The 25,925-nt window shown below is 40.3% G+C and overlaps 1 protein-coding gene across 4 annotated transcripts in view; it reads right to left on the bottom strand.

The window, feature by feature from the left end:
• The window catches only part of LOC131103035 (thyroid hormone receptor alpha), an 87,161-nt gene extending 63,123 nt beyond the window's left edge, over positions 1–24,038 (bottom strand). For all 4 annotated transcript variants that reach the window (XM_058048886.2, XM_058048888.2, XM_078797149.1 and 1 more), the window contains exon 1: positions 23,849–24,038. The gene's annotated coding sequence lies outside the window, so the exon portion shown is untranslated. The remainder of the gene's footprint in view (positions 1–23,848) is intronic.
• Positions 24,039–25,925: the final 1,887 nt, after the last annotated feature.

The following is a 25,925-nucleotide window of genomic DNA, read 5'->3' as shown; positions in this document are numbered from 1 at the left end:
ACTTGATGTAATGAAAGAGAGCCTTTTTCAGCCCATTAAACAATGACATTTAGAATTTACGATGACATTCATGTGAACATGACACAAAATCGCCATCGGAAACGAAATACAAATTTCATCACATTGTGAGGGCATCACACTCGCAACTCAGTCACTATGACATCACAGCATTGAAACTAAAGATACTATAAAATCTAACAATATCACATTGCAATGACTTGCTGATTGTGATTTATAACGTGCTCACATGGATATCTTCATAAATCACCATAAACGGTGGTACAAGTTGGCGTCGTGCACACATCTCGTCATTAGAGCGCTTCGGGTTTATGTGTGACAGACTGCCACACATAAAGGAATGTATGGGAAACGGATGTGCTTTGTTTAATATACCGTAGATACCAAGGATTCTGCTCCCCTGAAGGAAGACATTAAATGTCCCACAACATGACTCGAGTTGTGTATATTTCGTTAAAACCACACAAAGCTTTTAATGGCTTATTTAATTGGTTTCCCGACATCCAAAGTTTCAAAATAAAATTCAATAAAGTCACCACTCTAAGTGAGTCTTACATCAACATTAGGGGCAAACTAAAGCGTAACTCAACCGAAGGGTCCAGTTCCAGAGCCTGGTCATGTTTCACCCAACTCTGGGTTCAAATCCCGCAAAGCTGAGAATATAGCGTTAAAAATATGTCCAGACAAATAACTATGCTCCAACCATGGCTGTTATGGGGTCAAATAACCTGGATAACACCTAGCATGTCCGCTACATCGATCACGGTGGGGCACCACTACAAAACAATGTAAGTAATGTATATTGTATGAATTTATATCAAGCATATATGCTGCATAAATATATATAGGGCTGCATGGTGGACGAGTGGTTAGCGTTCAGAACTTTGATACAATGTTAATGATTTGATGAAAAGACAAATGCGAGAAAGATGCATCCAATTATCCTATTAAAGCATAAATAATGTCAGATAAGTGATGCATTTACTGTCATTATGAGAACAGCTTTTTTGTTAGGACTGAAAGACAAGTCACATGACACATGAAGCAATACGTGCTGCGATGTACTGCAGACTTCCTTGTACATTTCTAAAAACCTACCATACCTGTTCTATATGCAAGTCAACTACAAAGTGGAAAAGCCACTGTTTGCAAACACAATGTTCACAACACCCACGCCTTCTCTCTTAATCGTCCTCCATCTGTCAAAGCTGCTCTTGGGTTGGGAGAACATAACAAAAAAAAAAATGGCTACTGAATGTACAGTGTCATGACAACACAAAGAGAAACAGCGCGGGAGGTAATTATATCATATGAGAGACAAAGGCCCGCACTTCAACAGTCTACATCAAGCACTCTTCACTCTCTTGAACGCCACTTGTCAACGCATTACCCGTGAACGGGACATATGCAAATTCTTGCAATGCTGTTGGAGATCTCACATGCTCCATCCAACAATCAAACACCACAAGTTTTACAAGTCCTACTTAACAACCACAAGTTGGGTCGCCGTCACACTAAGCCAGTCGAACCGTGCTGGACTCGGGACCGATTCCCGTTTCCTGTCCCGACCTCCACTAGTATGCGTGATGTGCTTTAGTCTGTTTTCTAGTGTCATCACTTGACTTGTACGTACTTGTATCGCTGCAATTTCCTTTGTGGATTATTTTCAGTCTGGATTGATTATTTCTGTTATGGAAGGTGTCAGCTGTCATTTACTTGCTAAAAGAGGGGTTGCATTAATTTGCAGATAAACAAGCGTGCATTATTTTTGAACTTTGTTCATTCATTCATTTTCTACCGCTTTTCCTCACGAGGGTCGCAGGGGGTGCTGGAGCCTATCCCAGAAAAAGATCATCATACCAACAGTAAAATATGGTGGTGGTAGTGTGATGGTCTGGGGCTGTTTTGCTGCTCCAGGACCTGGAAGACTTGCTATGATAAATGGAACCGTGAACCGTGGAGCCTATCCCAGCTGTCTTTGGGCGAGAGGCCGGGTACACCCTGGACTGGTCACCAGCCAATCACAGGGCACATATAGACAAACAACCATTCACACTCACATTCATACCTATGGACAATTTGGAGTCGCCAATTAACCTAGCATGTTTTTGGAATGTGGGAGGAAAACGGAGTACCCGGAGAAAAACCCATGTATGCACGGGGAGAACATGCAAACTCCACACAGAGATGGCCGAGAGTGGAATTGAACCCTGGTCTCCTAGCTGTGAGGTCTGTGCTCTAACCACTCGCTCGCCGTGCAGCCCTTGAAACTTTGTATTTATTTGAAATGTGTCGGTTAATATTAAGAATATGAAGAACAATCACAATGGATGTCCACACATTCAGTATTCACGGCCTCCATTCAAAATTGTCCAAAAATATGCAGTTTCACACATCTAATTTACAATAAATTAGTAATAATTTATAAATACGTAATAATACAGGTAAACTGTACAGCATACTACATGTACCACTATAAGAAAGGCCAACATTTTTATATGTTTATGTCTTTATGCTTCACTGATAATGCTTTTTCATCAAATATTGAGAGTTCCCACTTTGTTTTGCAGTCCTTGAACACATCTTAGTCGTGTGCATCTCACAACACGGAAGCCAGTTTGGCTACGGAAGCTTCATGAGTCAATCCCAGCCTCAAAACCAATCCAACCTGGATTTTCTTGCGAGTGAACAATGGCAATCGAAGACAGAAGGGGAGGATTCTGGAGCCAGATCTACTCCAATAAATATTTTATTGCAAATGTTGATCCAAAATTGTAGGACTACATTAAACTAGCAGGAGGAAAGAGAGATCTGTTCAAAATCCATTGCTTGTGGTTTTCCTACCAACCACTCCTGGCATTCTATGATCCTGCTACATGCCACACATTCATGCCGTGCCCTTGCCATGACCTCTTCAAATTGTGACAAATTTGAGCGCATTACGTCCGGTACATTAGGTGTGAATTGGTGCCATGCACTGTATGATTGGTGTGCTAGGAGTGGTATTCTCCACTGTAAGAAATGTTGCTGTAGATATTGTAACAAGTGAAAATAAGCCATGTTTCTCCGTCCTCTCATGTCACTTCAATTATGTACTCGCTACAGCTAATGAATTTATATTTCCAAGAAGCACACAGACATCTCCAAAATAAACCGTTGCGTCCTCAAATCTAATTAACTCTGCAGGTTTAGTGGATACGCGACAGACTTTCATGAATAATCTTGGGAAGAAAGGCGGAGGATGAAGGGAGGGCATGACAAGAGAATTTTCATGCAAGTTCTGTCATTCTATAAGCAGATATCAGGTATACCTCCCATGGGTATAGTGGAAGATTTACAGTGCAAGCTGCTATCCTCTTTTTGTTTTGAATTCAAAGATCCGTCATAATATAAGAGAAAAGAAAAAAATGTAAAAAAATACAACGTGAGCTCATTAGTCTCAAAGGTATACATGAAAATGATTCTAGCCTTGTGTTCCACGTTATTATAGTCATTCTAATTTTTTTCACACAACACTAAGCATATTTTTATTTTGATTCAGATCAACTCTCAAGGTAGTGAAAAAGCCGCCTGTTTCTCCTTGACAACACTCCACATGTGTCAGTACTTTAAACAGCCATGCACCAATCATTCATCACTTCCCTTAAAAGGCCCTGTGCTCACCTAATCCACATGATAAATTGTGCTGCCTCACAAAAAAATACACAATGAAGCAAATAGAGGAAGAAGAGAAAGCAAAAATATGCAAAATATGTATGAAAAGATAAAAATAACAGGAACGCCAATAAACACAATGAGACATTTAAAAGGGTGTCATCTGTCATGGTTAGGTACTGTAAAGCGGGCACTAGTCTTTCAACGCATCACGACAACCACTCCACCTTGCTGTTTAATCTGTTCTCCGAAACCACTATTGGTAACACCACCAGGGGATTACGAGATTAAAACGTGACCAGAGTTCTGACAAAAACTGTCTAGGCCTGGAACGATAATAAATAAATGAATTACTCCCCCAATAAATCAAAATGAAGTTGATAATTTTGCCGGAATTAATATATTGCCATGTGCATGCGTGTGTGTTTTCCTCGTTTCTCACCATTTCTCACCTCCACACAGGCGACAGGAGAGTTGCACCTGAGTGCATTTGTTCCATAGAACAACGGCATGAATGGAGTGAGCCCTCAATCACTGTCTCAGTGGGTGGAGGCGGGTCTGGTAGCATACACACAGCGTGCAGACGAGTGTAGCCTCGAGAGGAAAAATACAAGGTAATGTAGTAGAAATGACGTTAGTAGATTGCAATATATTTTTCATTATATGTTGACATGTTCCACTGGAAGGATTATACTCTGGAACACTTTGTTCTTTGTATTTAACCATGTTGAGAAATGCTATAATGTTGCATTTAAGGTTTTTGTTAAAAAAGCAAGTAGGCTGAGAGCGTATCATTCACAAGATGCTGGCCCAAATCCAAAGCTGACCTTTGCAGAGGAACGTTACCCTCTAGGCGTGGAACAGAGTGAGAGCGTTGTGTTTGTGTGTAGGGATAGAAAGAGGCTCTCCCAGGATTTGGCTGCTGGTAGGATGAGGTCATATTGTACTCCGATTTTTTTCTTCTTCACTTTTTACAAGTACTACAACACACCTACACACATTGTAACAATAGCACATACTGTGCCAAGTGCATGTGTTATATCTTGGCATGAGGGAAATTGTTGAGACAAAAGAACTTGGCGTCGTACTTTTTGTTCTCCCAAATGGTGTGTGAGATGGAAGCTATTATAATATAACCAGTGTTTCCCAATCATTCATTTATTTGTGTCGGCCCATCACAAATACCTCACTCAAATGTTAAATAGTACACATACAGTACCTCAGTCTATAAGGACTTCAAACATCAAAAATGAAAAGTGACAGTTCGTGTCAAACTATCTGCAAGTAGTTGTTAGAAAGACATTCTGACTACCGCTCTGGTGCCCTTGAGCAACTTAGTTGTTAGAAAGACGTTCTGACTACCGCTCTGGTGCCCTTGAGCAAGACACCGAACTCCCCCAGAGAGCAGCTCTAAGGGTGAATTCACTGTTTATGCCACAGGTCTCTGTGCACTGTGCAACACAATACATGCATCAGAGTGGAGAATAAATGGGCTGGCAACCAGTCCAGGGTGCACCCCGCCTCTCGCCCCAAAGTCAGCTGCAACCCTAGTGAGGATAAGCGGCATAGAAAATGGATGAATAAAGATTCTGATCAATGTAATAAATACAAAACTAGCTTAAAACAGACTATTATAGTCTGTAGTATAGTATACTTATAGGTTATCACATAACCTTCTGTCTCGGGCTGATACTGACACTTGGGGGCATGATACTTGGCCTGATACCAGACAAACCATGTGATGATCTTATTATCACATACTATTTAATCATGAGCTTATTATGTACTATTTAATCAAAAGACCATTTTGTTTCCAGAAAATGTTCAGTTTATTACATGTATTATATCTAAACAGTGTAAACTGTGTGTTCACGCTCGTGCGCTGTTCTCTGATTGGTTGTTGCACGATACCAGAGCAGCGCGCTCTGAGTGGACAGCTACGGGGGCTGATACTGGACATGGTTAAACTCTATATTTTAGCAGTATCATTGCCCTGGGCTTTGACACAGTATCATTTCGGCCTTTTCCCGTATCATTCATGGGCGGTTTCTAGGGTACAGGGCCAATTAATACTCTAGTATGTGATAATATACAATATAGTATACCATATATAGTATAGTATAGTAATATAGTAAATATAGTATACAATATAGTAATATAGTATACTATATATATATATATATATAGTATACTATACTAGTAGTATGTACTATATACTGTATTTAGTATATTAGTATATTTATTTATTTATTTATTTGTTTTTTATTTATACTATAGTAGTATAACAGACAACTATACTGAAAATGATGCAGATGAAAGCATTTCTCCGGGGCAGCACACATGATGGCGGAATATAAACATCTCAACTGTACAGTCGCCCGCTTTGACAACCCACATGTACTTTTTATTACCAGAGTGACTGAGTAGGTTTGGCTGCATAGACAAGAATGGAGAACCGCAAGACTTGTAAGTGTTTTGTTGATTACAAATAAAACAATAAAGAAAAAGTATCATATAATTATAATAATAAATAACATATAAATGTTTGCATATATGCCCTATTGTGATATCACAGAATCCCTATCATGTGTAAGCTCAAGAGAGCTGAACTGTTGTTGGATGTACAGATGGCCTCACATCATTAAATCCCAGCGTCAGAGGACATCTGGGCAAAGTGAATTCATTTTATTTATGATTGTCAGACCTTCCTATTGACGTAAAAAAAAACCAAAAAAAACTACAGCCAACCAAGTACAGGCTGTGCTGACGGAGCTCCGTATGTTGCTCCAAGGCTGGGAGTTGCAATGTCTTGACTTTAGGTCTAAGAGTACACAGACATGACTATAGTTTTCAAGGTGAAACACACACCAAGCTGCTTTCACTGGTCCCGCACGTCACGTCAGACTGCTATTTCATTAGAGGGGGACCGGATGATCTGTGTCCAATATGATTGAGACAGGATAGAACCCCAAAATCAACTACTGTGAAGGACTATTTTGCGAGGGCTTTAAGTGTGCTTTAATTCTTTGCGGCCTCATTGAAGTGACAGGAGTGTAGCCTGTTTAGCAGCATATATGTACATTATAACTAGTGTTCCAGGGGAGGGTGCGCCATGAATATTTCTCTGACACACATTAGATTTCCATTACATTTGCACCTGTGAAGGTGGATCCACAAACACACACCCTCACATTTACTTCAGGTACATTAAGATGTACAGTACAGATGGGAGTGTGCCAAAACCTTGCAGTGCATCAAAGAAAAGGAAAGCCATTACCACGGAAGTGACATTAGACATTGTAACATGCTCAGAAAGGTCATGTAATGGCACACGTTTCTGCCTTTTATGTAAAAGATAAACTGAGAAAAAAATGTATTCTAGCTACATAGCTACATTACATGTGATTAATCAGGAGTTAACTACAATCAAAATGTGATTAATCATGATTACACCCTAATCTTGACTAATAATAAACCATATTAAACCACAAAACTACATGATTTATTAAAAAGGACCTATTGTGCTCATTTGTATTGAGTTGTTTTCAGATCTTCCAGAATCTGCACCTATTCCAGCTAGACTTCCTTCCTGCCAAAATGGTCTGTTTTAATTTATTCCACTCCACTGTAATTGGTTACACGCCCAAAGTGCTTCCTAACTATGAACCATATAAGGAAATCCCCTGTGACATCACAAAGGGAGCAGTTTTACCACGCCTTTTGAAACGGAGCGTTTTGAGCCATCCTAATCTTCTTTCAGGGCTCACTTCCAAATGTGCAAACTTCCTTATCTGAAACTTTGGCATCGGAAATACAATATTCTAACTACATTTATAGGTAAGAACAGTGGAAAAAGCATAATAAGTTCCCTTGAACTGATATTAACTGTTTGGAAAAAAACCCGTCACGATGATGTGCCAAGGGATGACTGTGCTCCTCATTAATGTCATTCAATGAAGCTCCTAATCATAATATTTTCTACCACTAAGCTTGTTGTCTGTGCTGCATTCTCAAAATGCCCTCTGGGTATTGTTAAACATTAGTCTGACAGGCTTAGGTTTTCATAGAAAATGAACAACAACAGATCGGACTATATGTATTCATGAAAAACAGATCCAATATTCTTTTCATGAAAAGGCTGTTTGTGTGAATGTCGCGTCTGTGCATCATGCTGGGCATCAAGGACTCCAACAAGGTGTAACCAAGAGGTGTAGACTTGTGATGTATGAACAGGTTGCATTAGTGAAATGTTCATTGCTGGAAAGTCAGTACTTTTCCACTGACTTACTGCTTAATTTGCAATATTTACACCCCTGCATAATTGGAATGGCAATCCAGTAATAAAATAAATATTAATATAACTGTACTGAACGGGAAATCATTTGAAAACCGACAAATCTAACGCAACGGATTGTGCTTTAACTATAGTGAGTAACAATTATCTGTACCTCAGCTCATACTCCTTTACATGAAAATCACATTATGGGTGTGAACTTGTGGCTGCATAGATCAAACATGCGTGTGCACCAATGCAGTCGTCTACCGGCTCAAAGCACGAACACATAAATATGCATGTGAATTATTCAAGCAAGCTGAGCTACACCCATACAACGCAGTGTTCCAAACCCAAATCAATGACATGTTCTATAACAGCACATAACAAACATTGCATGTCAACACTACCGAGATGTCAATATTTGCTGAATGAAGTGAGTGCATACAGACAGAAACTGGCCTTGCGTGTTTTGCACAGCACACGGTCTTCCTATATTACCATCTATATGACCTCAGGGAATGCTTATGCAAGCAGGCTACATGAGGACACGCTGTACTTTAGATACAGAATGTACAGCATGACACACATACCATAAATGTAAGTGTACAGCGTGCACAACAGGGCAAGGTAAAATGGAGGCAATATACTTGCAGTGTTTTTTTATCTGGAAATGTACAATCCATCTCTTGCATTTGCACACGCACACGCACACACACACACACACACACACACAGCAGCCCTTTTGCCAGACTTAGGGCATAGTGTGGATGACCTTGAGGGCTGCAAACTGAGCCAGCAGCTGAGCCAAGATCAGAACACTGAAGTGGACAGTGGGAGGCAGTATGGTCAACGTTTGAGAGCGAGGAAGAGACACAAGGTCAAAAGTATGAATAATTCTGAGGTGGGGAAAAAAAATACGCTTGAAGCGGTGATGTGCAGCGAGGTTCATGGCTGGTGAGGCACTGACTCATTTGGAGTTTTTTGATGTTAGTATAGGTTAAGAGGATCACCAACTAAAGACATTGGCGGTCTTATCTTATCTATTTGTATATGAAGCGCATGCTTCTCCAGGAACAGCTCTGATACTTTGTTGTAAAAGTCTGATTATATTCTGGTGAGCTTGGATATACGATTCTCCATCTTGGCAGTCCTATTATTTCATTCAGCAGAGCATAAAAATATCTTTACTGCATTGGACTTGTTGCTGACTGTAGCTCTAGCCGGCGCTGTTGTTTAGATAGACGGAGACAAATGATGATGTCAGACTTATATTGAAGACATTACACACGCTGTAATAAATGTTTCTGGAAACATGCTGACAACTTTGGGTTGTACGCTCAGACGGTAGGCTCAGCTTGTGCAGTAATCCAAGAGAGGAGCCTCACTGGAGCCTCATTTCAGGTTTCTGGTCTGCACTTGATCAGGAAACGTGCAAATTCAGCCATTTTTAATAGTATGAGTGCGCCTGAACGCATCACGGCACAAGGAGAGCTGAGCAGGAAGGAGACAGAGGGTCAAGTTGTTCATTGTTCTGTGTGCATTGTATCAAGAAATAAGTTTGAATGATTATTTTGTTGATTGGTTTTCCAAGTAATGCATGTGTGGAAATTCATCCATAAATGAGGCTTTATCGTTGGTTGTATGTATTTTTATATTTTGGATACTATTAACTCATTCGCTACCACAGATGTATTTACAACTCTACAACAGAAAGGTTTGGTGCAGTTTTAAGCTGAAAAACGTCCACAAGGTGGCAGAAGTGCATTTTATAAGAGCTCAGCCTGCATCTTTCCCATTGAAACACATGCTCAGCAGCAACCAGGAAGTGAAAAGGCATCTGGTCATGTTGCATGAAGGAGGTTACGGAGGTTCTTTTTGTAGCAATCATGTTGTGGTCTCGTTGACATTTTGGCGAAATATATATGGCTAAATTTGTGTCAAAGTGAAAGTTATGCTTGTGGTAATGGTGCATTATTATGATTACAACATTTCATTGGCAATTTCACTCCTGTTATTGTGCAATAACAATAAAGAAATAAAGAAAGAAAATCTATCTAAATATATGCTTTTTTGTTGAGAATTGATATTTTGCTGAAACTACTGTTCTACTGCTGATTGCTAAAGAATGGAAAAAAGTAGAAGAAAAGTTTTTCTATTGAGACAGTCTATTTAGTCCAAGAACATAAATTAAAGCGTGTGTGCCTTGAGAAATCAGTCAAAATCATCAAAAAAAGGCTGGTACCAAGAGTGACGGCTTTTGAAAAATGGCTGGGATTGAATAAGTTAGGACACCATGGAAAGATTCCAGTCAGAAAATGGACACCACATACTCACCAACAAGCAGACTCAAAACTCGCAAACTGCTATCAGTGCTGAGCTTTTTCTAAGAATGGTGCATTCAGGTGCATCACATTAACTCCTCGGACACTTGGAAATCATAGCAAGCGCACCCACACATGCACGGGCAGCCCAAATCACGTGACCTTCACAAAACCAACCACTTGTTGCTCATAATAAGAGTAAGACAATGTTACCAAATGATCTACGTATAACAGACATCAATTTCAGACAGATATTGCTATATCATGATCGGTAAACTTTCAGTTTGGTATGAAATGAAATGTGAGGGAACAAAAAAGTGACGCTCAAATTCAATCTGTGCAAAGGGAAGGATGCCAACACCAAAAGATATGTAGGATGATAGCGCTGCCGGGTATTTACACAGTGCCTTACCAAGGAGTTACATGTGGTTCAGTTATACTGTACATGCACGTGTTAGAAACCCATACCATCTCAAACTGGGTCGACACACAGTCAAGGCAAAGCCACCATTGACCCCAACCTGGTGATGAGTTCAGTTCGCGGTCACTGGATTCTGGCGGTTGAAATCATTCATGCAGCATGAAGCAATGGTGAGATACAGTAAATGAAAGACTTCAAACAGTAAGTCCGGTGGTGGTGGTTTTGGGGTACACTCACATGGGAACAAAGCTTCATTTGCCTCACGGTATTGACTAGGCCCCATTCCGGATTAGCCAAGCCTAACCAGTATTAATTTATGTACTCTCGAAAGAGAACACATGACCAATGAAGAGGTCAGGATGACGTCTGCCGCTGAATGTTGTTAAATAAATTAGAATGTGACCCGGGTATGTGCAGCAACGCACACCAGAAACTACTGCACTCAGTAGAACGCAGATGTTGGCAAGACCGAAGACCGACCGTATGTCCTTGAGACGGCTCTAGAGATCGCCAGTCATTGGGTTTGTATGGAAATTGGCAGGCAGGAAACCTGAGCTGGCTGCATAAAAGTCCACTACCACTACCGCTCTCTAATCATCTGTATACAGTATATGGAAATATGTAAAATGTAAATATATGGAAAATTTAGCTGTACCAGTTATCGTACAACATTGTGTGTAACTAACTTGTATTTTACCAGTTAGCACGTTGAATCTGGAGGTATTAACAACTATGTAATAACTATGACTACTCCCGGCAATGTTTGTTTATTCAGCCATCTTGGATCACACCCAACACCAAATATGGTGACACTTAGTTTACATAATACAGGGTCAGACAAAATAATCTGACACATTTGTAGGTTAAATAAAAGGCAAATAAAATAAAGAAACAAAAAAGTATTTTTATTTTCAAAAAGTACATATAATGCCATTTTTTTTCACATTAGGCCATTTTGTTTTGTTTCTTTATAATGCCATTGTTTTTCATTTCATTTTCAGTTGCTGCCATGAATTGGACTGGTGAGCACCGTGCTTTCATTGTGGAAACGTTTATCAAAACAAACAAATCTGTTAATGCAACACGACGAACGTTCGGTTTGCACTTCAATCTTGGTAGACATGATCCCGTACCAGCTGGAAACACCATCTTGTTATGGGTTACCAACTTCAGAGCTACTGGATCTGTAATGAAACCAAAAGGTAGGTAGGTTGGTAGATACTTTATTCATTCCCATGGGGAAATTTCCAGCATACTGCGTAGAAGTAGAATATCTTGATTAAAAGACACAACATGATTAAAAGACACAGTAAACCAAAATCAACCGTCCGACCTCGCGCCACCAGAACTGATTTAATTTTTAAAACATAATGGTAATGATAATGGTTGGTAATGGTTTTATTTCATTTAAACATGCATCAGATTACAATTGAGTGCATCACATAATCAGTTCATGAAAGACAATGGCATTATATGTATGTACTTTTCAAAAATAAAAACACTTTTTTGTTTCTTTACTTTATTTGCCTTTTATTTAACCTACAAATGTGTCACATCATTTTGCCTGACCCAGTACTATGATATCCCGTAAGGCATATTTGGTGAGCTCAAATGAGAAAATTACGATTAAATCAATATTATCGTGTTATCAATCCACTGCTTGAGGTTTGTTTATTATAAAACGTACCTGTTAGCTAGCTTTCAACTCCCACCGAGACGTAATTGTCCCCCAGCTCAGTCGCCTATGCATGTCATTCTCACCCGTTGATTATTGACGGAAGTAGCGCTAGTTCCCATCCATGTTATGGCTATGTAATAAAGAAGTTCCGGTAAAATGTAAAAAAATACAGCTAAATATTCCATATTGTCATGAATGTACCTGTTAATGCGTGTACGTAAAACCATTAAACGTTGTCAGAAGTTTGTAAGAGGGCTTTAAGGAAAAAATAGGTGTGTCCCAAGACGTGCATTGTTAGCTCCCTCGTGCTAACTGTTTTTCTCTCATTAGAACGAACACAAAAAAGAAAGACGGATCGTAAATGATGGGCAAAATTCCCCAAAAAGGGCAGTCTTCCTTGAATTGTTAATTGATCCCTGCAAGTAAAACAAAAATTGTTGAATATTTCAAGTGCTTTGTGTCAACACTTGTGCATGTCTGGAGCAGATTATTGGATTCCCATTGTTTCCGATGGGAAAACTTATTTTTGACATGGCCGGTAGCACTTTTTCCAAGCGAAAGATTAATCATCGCAGCTCTTCTCAATCTTGAGGCTCTGCATCGCGATGCTATAAGTTATCTATCTTGGCTTAGCCTAGTCCATAACTGCTAACAATTTTTGTATCCAACTCCTGTTGGGAACATTCAAATGCTTTCAGGCTTGCCAAGAAGGAACAAGATGTACAGCCTCTGTGTCGTGTTTTTGGCAGCAACGCTGCTTCGGTGTGACAATAATTAATAACATACTTTTCCAAGCACCCACATGTGCTAGTGATACAAAAAAAAAACATATCCCACAAGGTCACATAGTTCCAAAAGATATATGCTTATTTTTTAACTCTCCAGACATTCTCTGATACTACCTAAAAACCACAGGCATGTTTTTTTACACACCCATGTAAATGTATTGACTTGACTGCCACATACTTTGCTATCTTTCTCTATTCATGTTACATTTCCCTTCGATTAACATCTGTTCGGGCGCTTTACTGCACTTCAACTGAAGTGAAATGCTGTCATTCACTCAAATGTTATTGTGCTTTTTCTTTGCTCTGGTATGTGGAAGGGTACCCCCAGGCAATGTTGGGGGAATATGGAATTACAAACTTTCAAACAGTACAGATAAAAATAAAACAGGTGCACGCACACACATCTATGAACACTCACATAATGGCGGTTTGCACACAGTTGCTGTTTACAGTAAATATACAAATCATGGGTACAAATGTCATCAGATCGATTTTGTACCCTTACTGAACCAGAATGATTATGTAATAGAAAATATTTTATTTTATGCTGATGGTTCCAGAATGTCTTCAGTCAAACCCTGTTAACGCATCATCGTTTCGGTTTTTAGTAACAGAAACTAAAGGAGTTTTCTACGTTTTGAATGGCTGCCACTGAACGCTGTAGTGGCACCGTTACTCCACCAACATTCTGTTGATGATATGCTGATACACGTCTGGGAGGAATTCTCTTATGGCATTGATGTTGGCCGTGCTGCTTGTAGACTAACAATACACGACTAGATTGTGAATAGAATACTGGAATACTTGTGACTTGGCTGTTGCTTTTCCATAGAATTCATTCATTCATTCATTTTCTTCCGCTTTTCCTCACAAGGGTCACAGGGGTGCTGGAGCCTATCCCAGCTGTCTTCAGGCGAAATGGCGGGGTACACCCTGGACTGGTAGCCAGCCAATCACAGGGCACATATAGACAAACAACCATTCACACTCACATTCATACCTATGGACAATTTGGAGTCGCCAATTAACCTAGCATGTTTTTGGAATGTGGGAGGAAACCGGAGTACCCGGAGAAAACCCACGCATGCACGGGGAGAACATGCAAACTCCACACAGAGATGGTTGAGGGTGAATAGAACTTGGGTCCCCTAGCTGTGTGGCCTGTACGCTAACCACTTGGCACTTGGTCTTAAACCATTCTGCGGATTTCAGTTGGATTTTTAAAAAATCCGTACTTTGCATTGAAAACTAAGGTTTTGGGCTGCACGACAGCCGAGTGGTTAGCGCACAGGCCACACAGCTAGGAGACCTGAGTTCGATTCCACCTTCGGCCATCTCTGTGTGGAGTTTGCATGTTCTCTTTGTGCATGTGTGGGTTTTCTCCGGGTACTCCGGTTTCCTCCCACATTCCAAAAACATGCTAGGTTAATTGGCGACTCCAAATTGTCCATAGGTATGAATGTGAGTGTGAATGGTTGTTTGTCTATATGTGCCCTGTGATTGGCTGGCTACCAGTCCAGGGTGGACCCCGCCTCTCGCCCAAAGACAGCTGGGATAGGCTGCAGCACCCCCCACGATCCTCCTCGTGAGGAAAAAGCGGTAGAAAATGAATGAATAATAATAATGAATGAATAATAATGAAAATTAAATGAATGAATGAAAATGAATGAATAATAATTCCAATACTCAGACTCTGGGTCAGGTAAAATCACCTGGCTCAAGTCATTACAAGGGGGCCACTTGAACCCTGTGATCTTACTAGTAAATAGTAAACCCTACAGAGGAATTAAAAACACAAATACATTACTAAACAAACATCAAGTTGACCCACGGCTGAGTTACAAAATCATTCATCAGCTCACAGGAGGAGCAATTGCATGAAGTACCCGCCTTGTCTTTATCGCTGCACGCATGAATGTCAATGAGTTTGATATCCCCGCTCTAACGTGTACTATAACTTTCTACAGCTCTTATGTGTTGTGGGTAATGTTCTAATGAGTGTTTAAATGACATCTGCTTTGGTTGCTGTGGTTGTGGTGCGCCTGAGAGGCATAGAAAGAAATCGCCGCGGGGTAGATTGGGTGTACATTTAAATACAAGCTGTCGGCTACGTGGTTAATTACTTTTAATCGCTGGATTAAAAGTCAATGTGGTATGTGGACATTCCTTGCTTACTTTTCACAAGAAAGTATTACTAAAGATTAGGGATGAGCGAGTACACCACTATGTATATCTGTATCTGTATCAGTTCAGGGCGGCACGGCGGTCTAGTGGTTAGCGCGCAGACCTCACAGCTAGGAGACCAGGGTTCGGTTCCGCCCTGTGTGGAGTTTACATATTCTCCCCGTGCATGCGTGGGTTTTCTCCGGGTACTCCGGTTTCCTCCCACATTCCAAAAACATGCTAGGTTAATTGGCGACTCCAAATTGTCCATAGGTATGAATGTGAGTGTGAATGGTTGTTTGTGTGATTGGCTGGCGACCAGGGTGAGGCAGGGTGTACCCTGCCTCTCGCCCAAAGACAGCTGGGATAGGCTCCAGCACCCCCCGGGACCCTCGTGAGGAAAAAGCGGTAGAAAATGAATGAATGTATTGGTTCACCCATCCAAATTATTTGTATTCGTATCTGGATGGAGTATGAACCGGAATTGGGTGTCATTTTTCTAGAAAATGGGCGGAGCATGAAGCGGAAGTGGGGGTGACTAATCGGAAATAGGCGTGGCTTAAATCAGTACATTAAGTATGAAATGAACATGGATTGATGAGAAGTTGCTATATTTGTTATTATTCAGCTGTACGTGTATTGTGTATGTGTGTAAGTGAGCCGTCAGACTCATTCGTTTTTAGTATTGAAAGTATTTGCTCAATTTTGCTAGCTCAAGATAAAAGCTAAAACAAACACATAGTCTCACAAATACTTATACACGCACCCACACAAAAAAGGACTAACGTGACAACTGACAGTTAAGGTGGAAACGTCGGGTACGCATATGAGAGCTTGCTTTACAACAAATTAAAAGCAGAATGTTCCAGACGCCTTGATGCCCCAGCAAACAAAGGAAAAGATGCCTTGATGCCCCTGCAAATAAAAGCAGAAACACCATGAAAGAAGCGGTTCAATCAAGGGCAGTGGCGAAAACTGATTGGTCCAGGACTCCAGCCTCTTACACAATTTTGAGTGTATAAAACGGCCGGGCAGGGAAAGGAAGGGTGCTTTTTTGCAGCTGCGCTGTAATAAGACCCGCTTACTTGTAGGCATACAGGGACTGCAGATAAGCCTGGACGTCTGTATTAGGTATTCTTGTCAGCAATAAACAATCTGGTTCCCATTCTATGATTTGGTTCTTAAAGATTCCCTTATCCTCTATTTGAAACCCACTTCGAGTCCTCAGGGGGAGGATTTCTACAAGTATCAACTTGAACACGATACGAAAAGGAGACTTATGTGTCATTTTAAAAACCTATTTTCACAAAAAAAGTGCCTGAATTCAAGTGATAAAAAGCTAGGCCTGTTTAACTTTGGAGGTTCGATTGCAATGTCAGCTGTTAACTAATCAGAAGGCTTTGAAATGTACTGCGTTACAACATGCGTATGAAGTTTAATCAAAACCTGATGAGAGACGAGAGAAGATTCCTCAGAAGTCAGGGAACAAGAAATACTTGACAAAAATACAAACACCCTCTCATTTGCATTCAAGGATATCCTTTGATGGGAAATATCGCCTTGAGGTCTGTGATCATTTGGCCAACAACGCGTACGGGAGATTAGGTTAGACACGTGAATTTGTTTGGGTCTAAATGTCTTCAGTGCTGCGACTGACATCTGAGACACAAATTGCCCAATGGAACACATAACACTGATAATTTCATTTGATGAGAATGGAAGACAAAGCAAAGGGGGGCTGGAGGACAATTAAAGGACGGCGTAGGAATACAAGGGAATCCGGTATCGACCAGCTCATTAAGTCCCGGTCCGCTGTGTTCCTTTCAGTACTAAAAAGTGCAGGCATAAGTAAATGTCAACATGCATGGTCGGTTGCTTTTGTCAACAGAAAATTAGACACAAAGGGCCGATTTCTATGAAAAAATGTTCCGTATATGTTGGCATGTGTCGGAAAATTGTTAACGTCACCGTTGTCGCTAAGTATTGTGAAAAGTAAAACAGTGACTAGCAACATTCAGTGCAAAATAAGCTTCATTTTTTTTTAGATTGTATGTTATTGTAATCACCCATCACATTCTCACTCTATTGCATTTTTTCAAAAAATGTATCAATTATCACTGTTTTGTATATGAATGCATATTTAAGCAAATGTTTTCTTGGCCTAATTTAATAATTTTAAGGCATACAAATCTTCTAAATCAACTAAAATACAAATACAGTATAGGGAAATACAAGGTGTTGATGAACTATAGTCGATTGGCCACAGGGTGTCACACCAGATTTGTTCGCCAACTTTAGAATTATTTATCTTACAGTAGGAATAATAACATAATAATATTAATAATTATTATTTATCTTACAGTAGGAATAATAACATAATAATATTAATAATTATTATTTATCTTACAGTAGGAATAATAACATAATAATATTAATAATGATTATTTATCTTACAGTAGGAATATAATAATATTAATAATAGTCATCATCATCAAAAAGATCCGCTGTGGCGACTCCGTAAATGCCAAAAGAAACAAAAAAGTCATAATAACACATCTGTGACTACCGACGTCACTTCCTGTCCACATTTCCGAAATACATTTATTAAAACCCACAAGCATATATGTGTCTTAAATTGCAAATTTTTCCGATTATATTTACTACATTTAGTAATACGAGTGTAACAGGGACTATAGGGGTGTTATTTTATATCTAGAGTGCTCTAATAATGGTAAATATTACACCTACAAAAGTCATTGATCTAACTACCAAAATATTTTGTTAAGATTGAATCGTACTTTGTAGAAATTCACTGATCGAAATTGGGTCCGAAACCAATTACCGTAACTGAGAATTACTGTATAGCAAAACTACCACAGTAAAATGTGTAAAATATTGTAAAGTTGTCAGAATGCATCAAAAAACTACAGTGGAGACCTTACAGCAAGACACGCTCTACACTTTCAGTGCAGCAAACGCAGTTCGCTAACTTCTCTTCTTTCCTGGGCTGGCTAAAAATGGCAAATTCAACGAAAACACAAATATTAGGCATACGGACGATGCATTCAATTGTGTAATATCTAGCATTCCACACTGGCCACTAGGTGTCACTAGGTGTCAGTAATGTTATATTTAATGAGACAATAGCCACCACAGGAAGTACGCTGTCAAGAAAAAACTACAAGGAACCTTGCCAATGCAAGCATGTGAATCTATGCTATGTCTTATTTACTGTTATTATGTCTACTGTATTGGGTAATATGAATATAAAAAGGTGTTCATGTCTTTGGGGCTGTAAAAAAATGGTATTTAGAAGGTTGTAAACAGGCTTTTGATGAAAATGGAGGAAAATTATTTAATAGATTATGACTATGTCAAAAACCGCTTACGTCGCTGTCAGTCAGCAAGTCCGAGGGGCGTCCCACTGGATGAAGTGGAGTTGACAACAAGATAAAACGCTACAGACAGAGTAACTTGCCAGGCTTGAGACTGGATGATGCATGAAATGAATGCACGGAACATTGCGGATGGAGCACAGATGTGACTTAAACGCTAATCGACAGGAAAAAAAAATGCTGTCTCTACAAAACCAAAGATCATCTTTCAACACTGCGCAGGGAAAGACATTTACAATAAGTAAGTGGAAGCCGGTGAGTCTCCGCACTTAAATGAAGCTGAGAGCCTGCATGCTTGAGTAGGCGCTTGGTGTTTTGGTCCGCGAGGTAACTCCTTCATGTCTGTGTGGGAAGAATAGTGTCAACTGACATATTTACTGTATCCGCCGTTTCCTGAGTGTACACTGAGGGAAAGTCATTCTTTTATTTTCTACCGCTTATCCTGGTGCTGGAGCCTATCCCAGCTGTCTTCGGGCGAGAGGCGGGGTACACCCTGGACTGGTCGCCAGCCAATCACAGGGCACATATAGACAAACAACCATTCCCACGCATGCACGGGGAAAACATGCAAACTCCACACAGAGATGGCCGAGTGTGGAATCGAACTTGGGTCTCCTAGCTGTGTGGCCTGCATGCCAACCACTCGTTCGCCGTGCAGCCCAGTGAGGGAAACTGCTTAAGAAAATGCAGTGAAATATGAAATTCATAATATTGAGAATTATGACTCCAGGATGTTTGTTTTTTTAATCCAACCTGCGTCGGGCTGTTATGTTACTTACTGAGCAATGAGTAAACATACAGTGTTCCCTGTTTATGTCTTACAAAATCAGCAGGGGATCAAATCATTAGCTACCTTGCTGTAAGACTAACAAATCATCATGATTAAAGTTACTGTTTAACCTGCAAGGAAAGTAAAGCGGTTTATTGCATTTCTTTCTTGCCCTCATCTATTGGGTTTTCACTCTGTGTTTGGCATTTCAAGTTGGCAGGAAGAATGTTTTTTCTGTAAAAACGGCTTCTTGCTGCAGTGAAACCACAAAAGCTGTGCCAGACTCATCATCATAAGCCCATCAAATCAAATATTATATGTTACATAACGTGAGTCAAGCTACATATCTGATATGTCATAATATAAAAAAAAAAACAAAAACATGAAAAATCATGTGATCAGTATATATGGCTTGTACTATTGCCTGTGGCAAGCGTCTTCCACCCACTTTCCTTTCTGCCCACAATCATGTCTGTCATGTGGGACGTACCTGTCATTTGTGGGTGTGATGTAAATTTTGCACCCTGCAAAACATGCCACCAAATATATCTGGCCTGAGTAGCATGTTAAGAAGCTGATATTTGAAGTACAAAAAGTTGAAGGAGAATGGTGAGATTTTGAGGATGCCTCCCCGATGGGGGGGGGGGGGGGCATGCCTGACCTGTACGAGGCCTTGGGGAAGACCAAGTACACGTTGGACAGACTGTGTCTCTGCCCTGGGAACGCCTTGGGATCCGTCCCTGATCCCTCCTGCTACATCTTCTTATTCTGTGCCAGACCTGAGATGTGTTAAGAAGTGGATTTACAATGCATACCGCCACCTACTGCCCTGTTGTATCGATAATCTACATTCACACCGTCCCATTGGAATGTGTCATTTCTTCACTGATGTCCCATGAAAAGATATAATATCAAGAACTGAGAGTGTACTATATGTTCACAAGATGGATTCAGTTGCGCTAAATCAGGAAACAAAGTGGATGTTCTAACTGTCTATATCCCCTTGAGTCCTGAACCAGCACCTGCACCGTTTCTCCACCTCTGTGACGTAAAAGGTCATTGTGGGACTCTTATGTAACTCGTTTCTCTAAGACGGAGGGGCAAGAGGAGTGGAATAAACTGGTTTTCTTCCCTGTCTCCTCCCCCTTCCTCCACAACCCCCACCGTCACAAACACTCTCTATACATTAAGCATTAACCTCAGAAAACCAGAACGCAGCCTTGCAGCAATAAGCTGTATGGGAACACTGCTCGAGGGAGGGAGGGAGAGAGGGGGGTTTAGCGATGGACGTCAAAGGAGGTCATGTCTGGCTGCTGGCATGCAAAGCAGAGATTATAGCATTGGGATGTAAACAGACAACCATACTTCAAATATTTTCAAACAGCTTTGGCATGTTGTCATTAATTCCAGCCACATTTGGATTTGCTCTAACCCTGAATGGAATAATAAATACATTGGAACAATCCATAGTGGTCAAATCTGGGTGGTCAATATTAATTTTGCTTCTGTATTGTGTGATTGCATGCACATACACCTGCACTCATTTTGATATTCTACTTATTTGTAGAAATGGTAAATATTATTATTCATGTGATAGTAGTAATAGTTTAGTTTATCACGAACAATCAACATGGCTGATAAAGTAGAGCTTATTTAAATCAGGCTTTCCCATACATTCATTTATTTGGGGTGTACCGCCACAGACAAATTTGGACCACCACTGATAGATTTGTTGCTACTATTTTATTTATTTATTTATTTATTTTCCCTCACAATATAGTTTGTTGTTACAACTCTGTACAGTAGATGGCATTGTAACTCCTGACTCTTCTTAGCACACCTCACACCCATACCACAACTGATTTGGCGGCACTTTATAACGCATCTGTTCATCAGAACATTAAAATGAACATAAAATGTCACACATTCCTTACGACAGAATCCAAAAAGCTCTGTTTTACCCGTCCACGGCCAAAACTATGGTGTAAATTTGTAAGTTTCCACACTGTGAGACGAATAAAGGTATACCTAATCTAATCTAATCATTTGTGAAAAATGTTCACTCTGACCACAGTTTTGCATCACGGCCAATTATACAACGGGTACATTTCATACTTCATGCTGTAGAACACATGCATTATTCATATCACGTCTGCGATCAGTCGGAGCATTTCAAGCAGTGCAACTTTTGTCCCACACAAAGACCGAGGGATGTGAAAAGGGAATACATTGTATCTCAATATGTATTATTAATTGAAAAGTTAGAGCGTTATGATTAGAACATAATGAGAGCAAACTGCAAATATGATCATATCCATATTAGAACTGCAGTGTAGCATACTGGGAGTTGTTTCTAATATTTTGACTTACTCATGTAGCTAAATGAGGTATGTAAATATTAGAAACAGCTCTCAGTATTTATCAGAGTGGTGCAAGTGTAAGTGACCAGTCCCAGTCAGTGTATGTACAGCAGGGGTGTCCAAACTATGCCCATCCAGGGACATACAGTACATAGAAATGCTGAAGGATGTTGATACATATTGTACATTAAATATGCTAAAAACAAACAATGTAGGGCAATATATGCCAAGCTATATGAACAAAACATTCACATCTTAGCTTACAGTGAATGTGAACAACTATAATCATATTTTTGCATAAATTAAAATATATAACTTGGGTTAAAGTGCTTCTGCATGCAGTCAAAGTGAATTAACCGTTAACAAACTTGGATAATTATCAATATTAATGTTAGTTCACTGTGGTGCTTTCATACATTTTTAAGCACCTATGCACACCATTGTTTCCCATACATTTATTTATTTGTGGAAGCCCGCCATAGTTACATTTGGACCGCCAAGGTTCTTATGGGACTGTCTGTGCAGTTTGTCATTACAACTACGTCCAGTAGATGGCATCATGACTCCGCATCTTAACACACCACATGCACGCCGCCCCAGCTCAAGTCTGCATCCACACATTCCCACTGATTGAGAATTAAGCCGAGCAAACGCTAGCCAGTGAGTCTAAAGCCTCTGGCTGTCAGGAGAGTGAGGAGTGAGGTTTACACAACGTACTATTGCACAGCCACACTATCTGGCATTGATTATACACATGCCAAAGCTGAATTAAGGTCTTGCATTATAATGCATCTGTTCATCACACACAAACAGAGTTTTACAAAGCTCACTTCTGTCAACACAAAAGCCTACTTGAACGTGAACAGGATACCAAATTATAAGTTTTTCCAAATATACTATATGTATTCATGCTGATGACTTCAGATTACATTTAATTAAATACAATTATGCCAAATAGATGCTGCCTCCCCTCAACCAAATGCCACAGATAGATTGCAGTCCTGTGGGAGACTGTTTGGGCATCATCATATTAACTGTTGACCCCCTTTATACTCCTACTGACTGATCTGTTATCAAGTACAACTGTGTGCAATGTATAGCACGACATCAGTGGTGGGCAAACTTTCTTGACATGCGGGCCACAATGAGTTAAAAAAAATTGCGGAGGAAGCGTCTATATATAGGCGGCATCGAGCAGAATGACATACTTGCTCACGGAGCAACAAAACAAAAACACAACACATCCACGGCAAGTTAACGCATCACATGAATCAACAGCTAAGCGCTAAACATAACACATAACTTTAAAATGTTATTTCCAAATGCCCTCAAGGTATGCTGGGTAGTTCAGATGCAATAAAGAGGTACCCAGCATGCCTTGCAGTGGGACTATATGGGTGTTAAGAAATGCCCGGCGTGCCGGAATAAGACGCATGGCGTGCCTGATGTGGCCTGCGGGCCGCAGTTTGCCCAACCCTGAACTACATGGATAAACTATTCCCAAGGCACACCTCCACGTGTGCTGCAGTAATTTCCCTTAATTGGCTTAAATAACGTATATAACACTACATTGATACAGCAGTGACATCAACAAATCCAACATGTGGAGCCATTTTTTATGCAAAAACACAAGTTCCTTTAAATAATTGCAAACATATGGGTTTACACTGCAACTAGCGTTTAAATACACGTCAGGTCTATATAGGTAACAGATTGGGGTCATGTTCACGGTCCAGGTTTCCATACATTCACGTATAGGTCATGTTACCGTACATGGAACAGGCAAGCCGGGTTGACGTGAGGACATGCGACCGCCATACACTCTGCAACGCAGCCTTCTCTCTGGAAGACCCCTTGACAAGACCCACTCTCATCCGGCTCGACTCTCACCGTATACCCGCCTCACGAACCGTCAATATCCAACCACGCCAACACAGTGAAGCCAGCGATAAGGCGAAAAAAATAGAACAAATGCGTGGAAGTGAAAGCGAGTGTCGTTGTTTACCGTCTCAAAAGACGTCCAAGCTTCCCCCGGTGTCCCTCTTCCTTCCGCTAACAGGCGAGTGTTTGCCGGTCACTGTCAAAGCCACTGCCACCGTGAGTGTGCGTGCAGCGTCCTCCCCCATGCCTGGTACAGTGCGGCCGAATGCGGGTCAGGAACACAGCCGGGCTCCCTCAGCTATGGATGATTCACAGTCACGCTCGGCACTGTCCTCTAGCGGTGGACCGGTGAAGCACACCGGGGAGAGTTGCATAATCCCGGGATGCCTACACAATTAAAGGTACAGGACCCCTTTTTTCCCCACAGGAAAAAGAAAAGCGAGACATTTGTTTTTGTTTCCTTTTTTAAGGAAAAAAGTACCTATTAAATAATAATAATGATAGTGATAATTATAATAATAATAATAATAATAATAATAATAATAATAATAACAATAATAATAGTAATAATAATAATAATAATAATAATAATAATGATAATAATAATAATAATAATAATAATAATAATAATAATAATAATAATAATAATAATAATAATAATAATAATAATAATAATTTTCCGTTTTTCTCCGGTTTCCTCTCACATTCCAAAAACATGCTAGGTTAATTGGCAACTCCAAATTGTCCATAGGTATGAATGTGAGTGTGAATGGTTGTTTGTCTATATGTGCCCTGTGATTGGCTGGCGACCAGTCCAGGCTGTACCCCGCCTCTTGACCGAAGACAGCTGGGATAGGCTCCAGCACCCCCGCGACCCTCGTGAGGAAAAGCGGTAGAAAATGAATGAATGAATGAATGAATGAATAATAATAATAATAATAATAATAATAATAATAATAATAATAATAATAATAATAATAATAATAATAATAATAATAATAATAATAATAATAATAATTTTACATTTACTAATTAAGTATAAAAGATATCCAACAGAGTTGATTTTTTAATGATTTTTTAGTCTCTCTTGTTGGTAAAAAAAAAAACTCCACATTAATGGAGAACAGTCTTTTTACCGTTTGTGGTTGCCACAGCTAGTCAAACACATCTTGCGTTTGTTTTAGCTTCACACTTCTTTCTTGGCACTCCCATTTATCTGGGCTTCGGACCAAGACTGGACTTGTCCAGTCACTTGGTGTAGGGGCTCTGGCTGGTAATCAAACCTGCACCATCTGCAAGAAAGACTGCAATGCCACCAGGGCATACAGAAACAAGACTACACATCCATCTATCCATTCTCTAGAGCTCTCATCCTCATGGGATTCCTATTGCAAAAGATTTTGTGTCAAAATGATTGCTTTGAGAAACGATCATTAAACATTGCAATGTGTCGGGGCCTGTGGAAAATGTAGCACTGATCCATCATACACGTTTGAAAAGAACTAGAACAGAGATGGTGACAGTAAAATCTTACAAAATGGCTTGACCAGTTTCGTTTTAATGATCCAATCCACAAACAGTCTGAAAAATCCCTAGATTCTGTTCCCAAAGGCAACCATACCCTCAATCCGGGCTGGTAGTCCGAGGAAAGTGTCCAGTGATGGTTGCTCAGTCGTGGGATACGATGCGGGAGAGAGAATAGTAGCACATGATTTGAACCAGGAATGGCTGGATCTAGGGAACGGACACCTCAGACTTCTGGGACGAGGATATATAGGGTTGAAAGTCATAAACCCACCAAGCTGACAATGGAGTTGTGGGCATACCCCATTCTAAAGAGGTGAGATGACAGCGGCTGGCTACCTCCAGGTGTTAATTGGGACACTCCATCTGGGTTTTGGATTGGGTTTAGTAGCCAGAAGTAGTACTAGTAGTAGTAGTAGTAGTAGCAAGTTGTAGACACCACATATCAGGGAAATGAAAGCGGAAAGCATGCAGAACCACAAGGTCAGCAGTCTTGAGAACGCTTGAGAGCTGGGGACCAGCTTGGAGGAATGATCAACAATGGTGACAATCACGGTATTCGCCAGTAAGTGCAGTTCAAAGTGGGTATCATGGGTGGGAAGTGGACAGAGGAGACCAGCCTTATTGTGGACGCAGGTGGGGCAAGCTGCTACAAAGTCTTTGGTGGACCACAAAAA

The sequence above is a fragment of the Doryrhamphus excisus genome, linkage group LG16 (assembly GCF_037039965.1).
Source record: "Doryrhamphus excisus strain RoL-2023G ecotype Guam linkage group LG16, RoL_Dexc_Guam_v1.1, whole genome shotgun sequence".
In the NCBI taxonomy this organism is placed as follows: domain Eukaryota; kingdom Metazoa; phylum Chordata; class Actinopteri; order Syngnathiformes; family Syngnathidae; genus Doryrhamphus; species Doryrhamphus excisus.
Note: the sequence above shows the minus strand (reverse complement) of the source record. Positions and strands in the feature narration are given on the sequence as shown.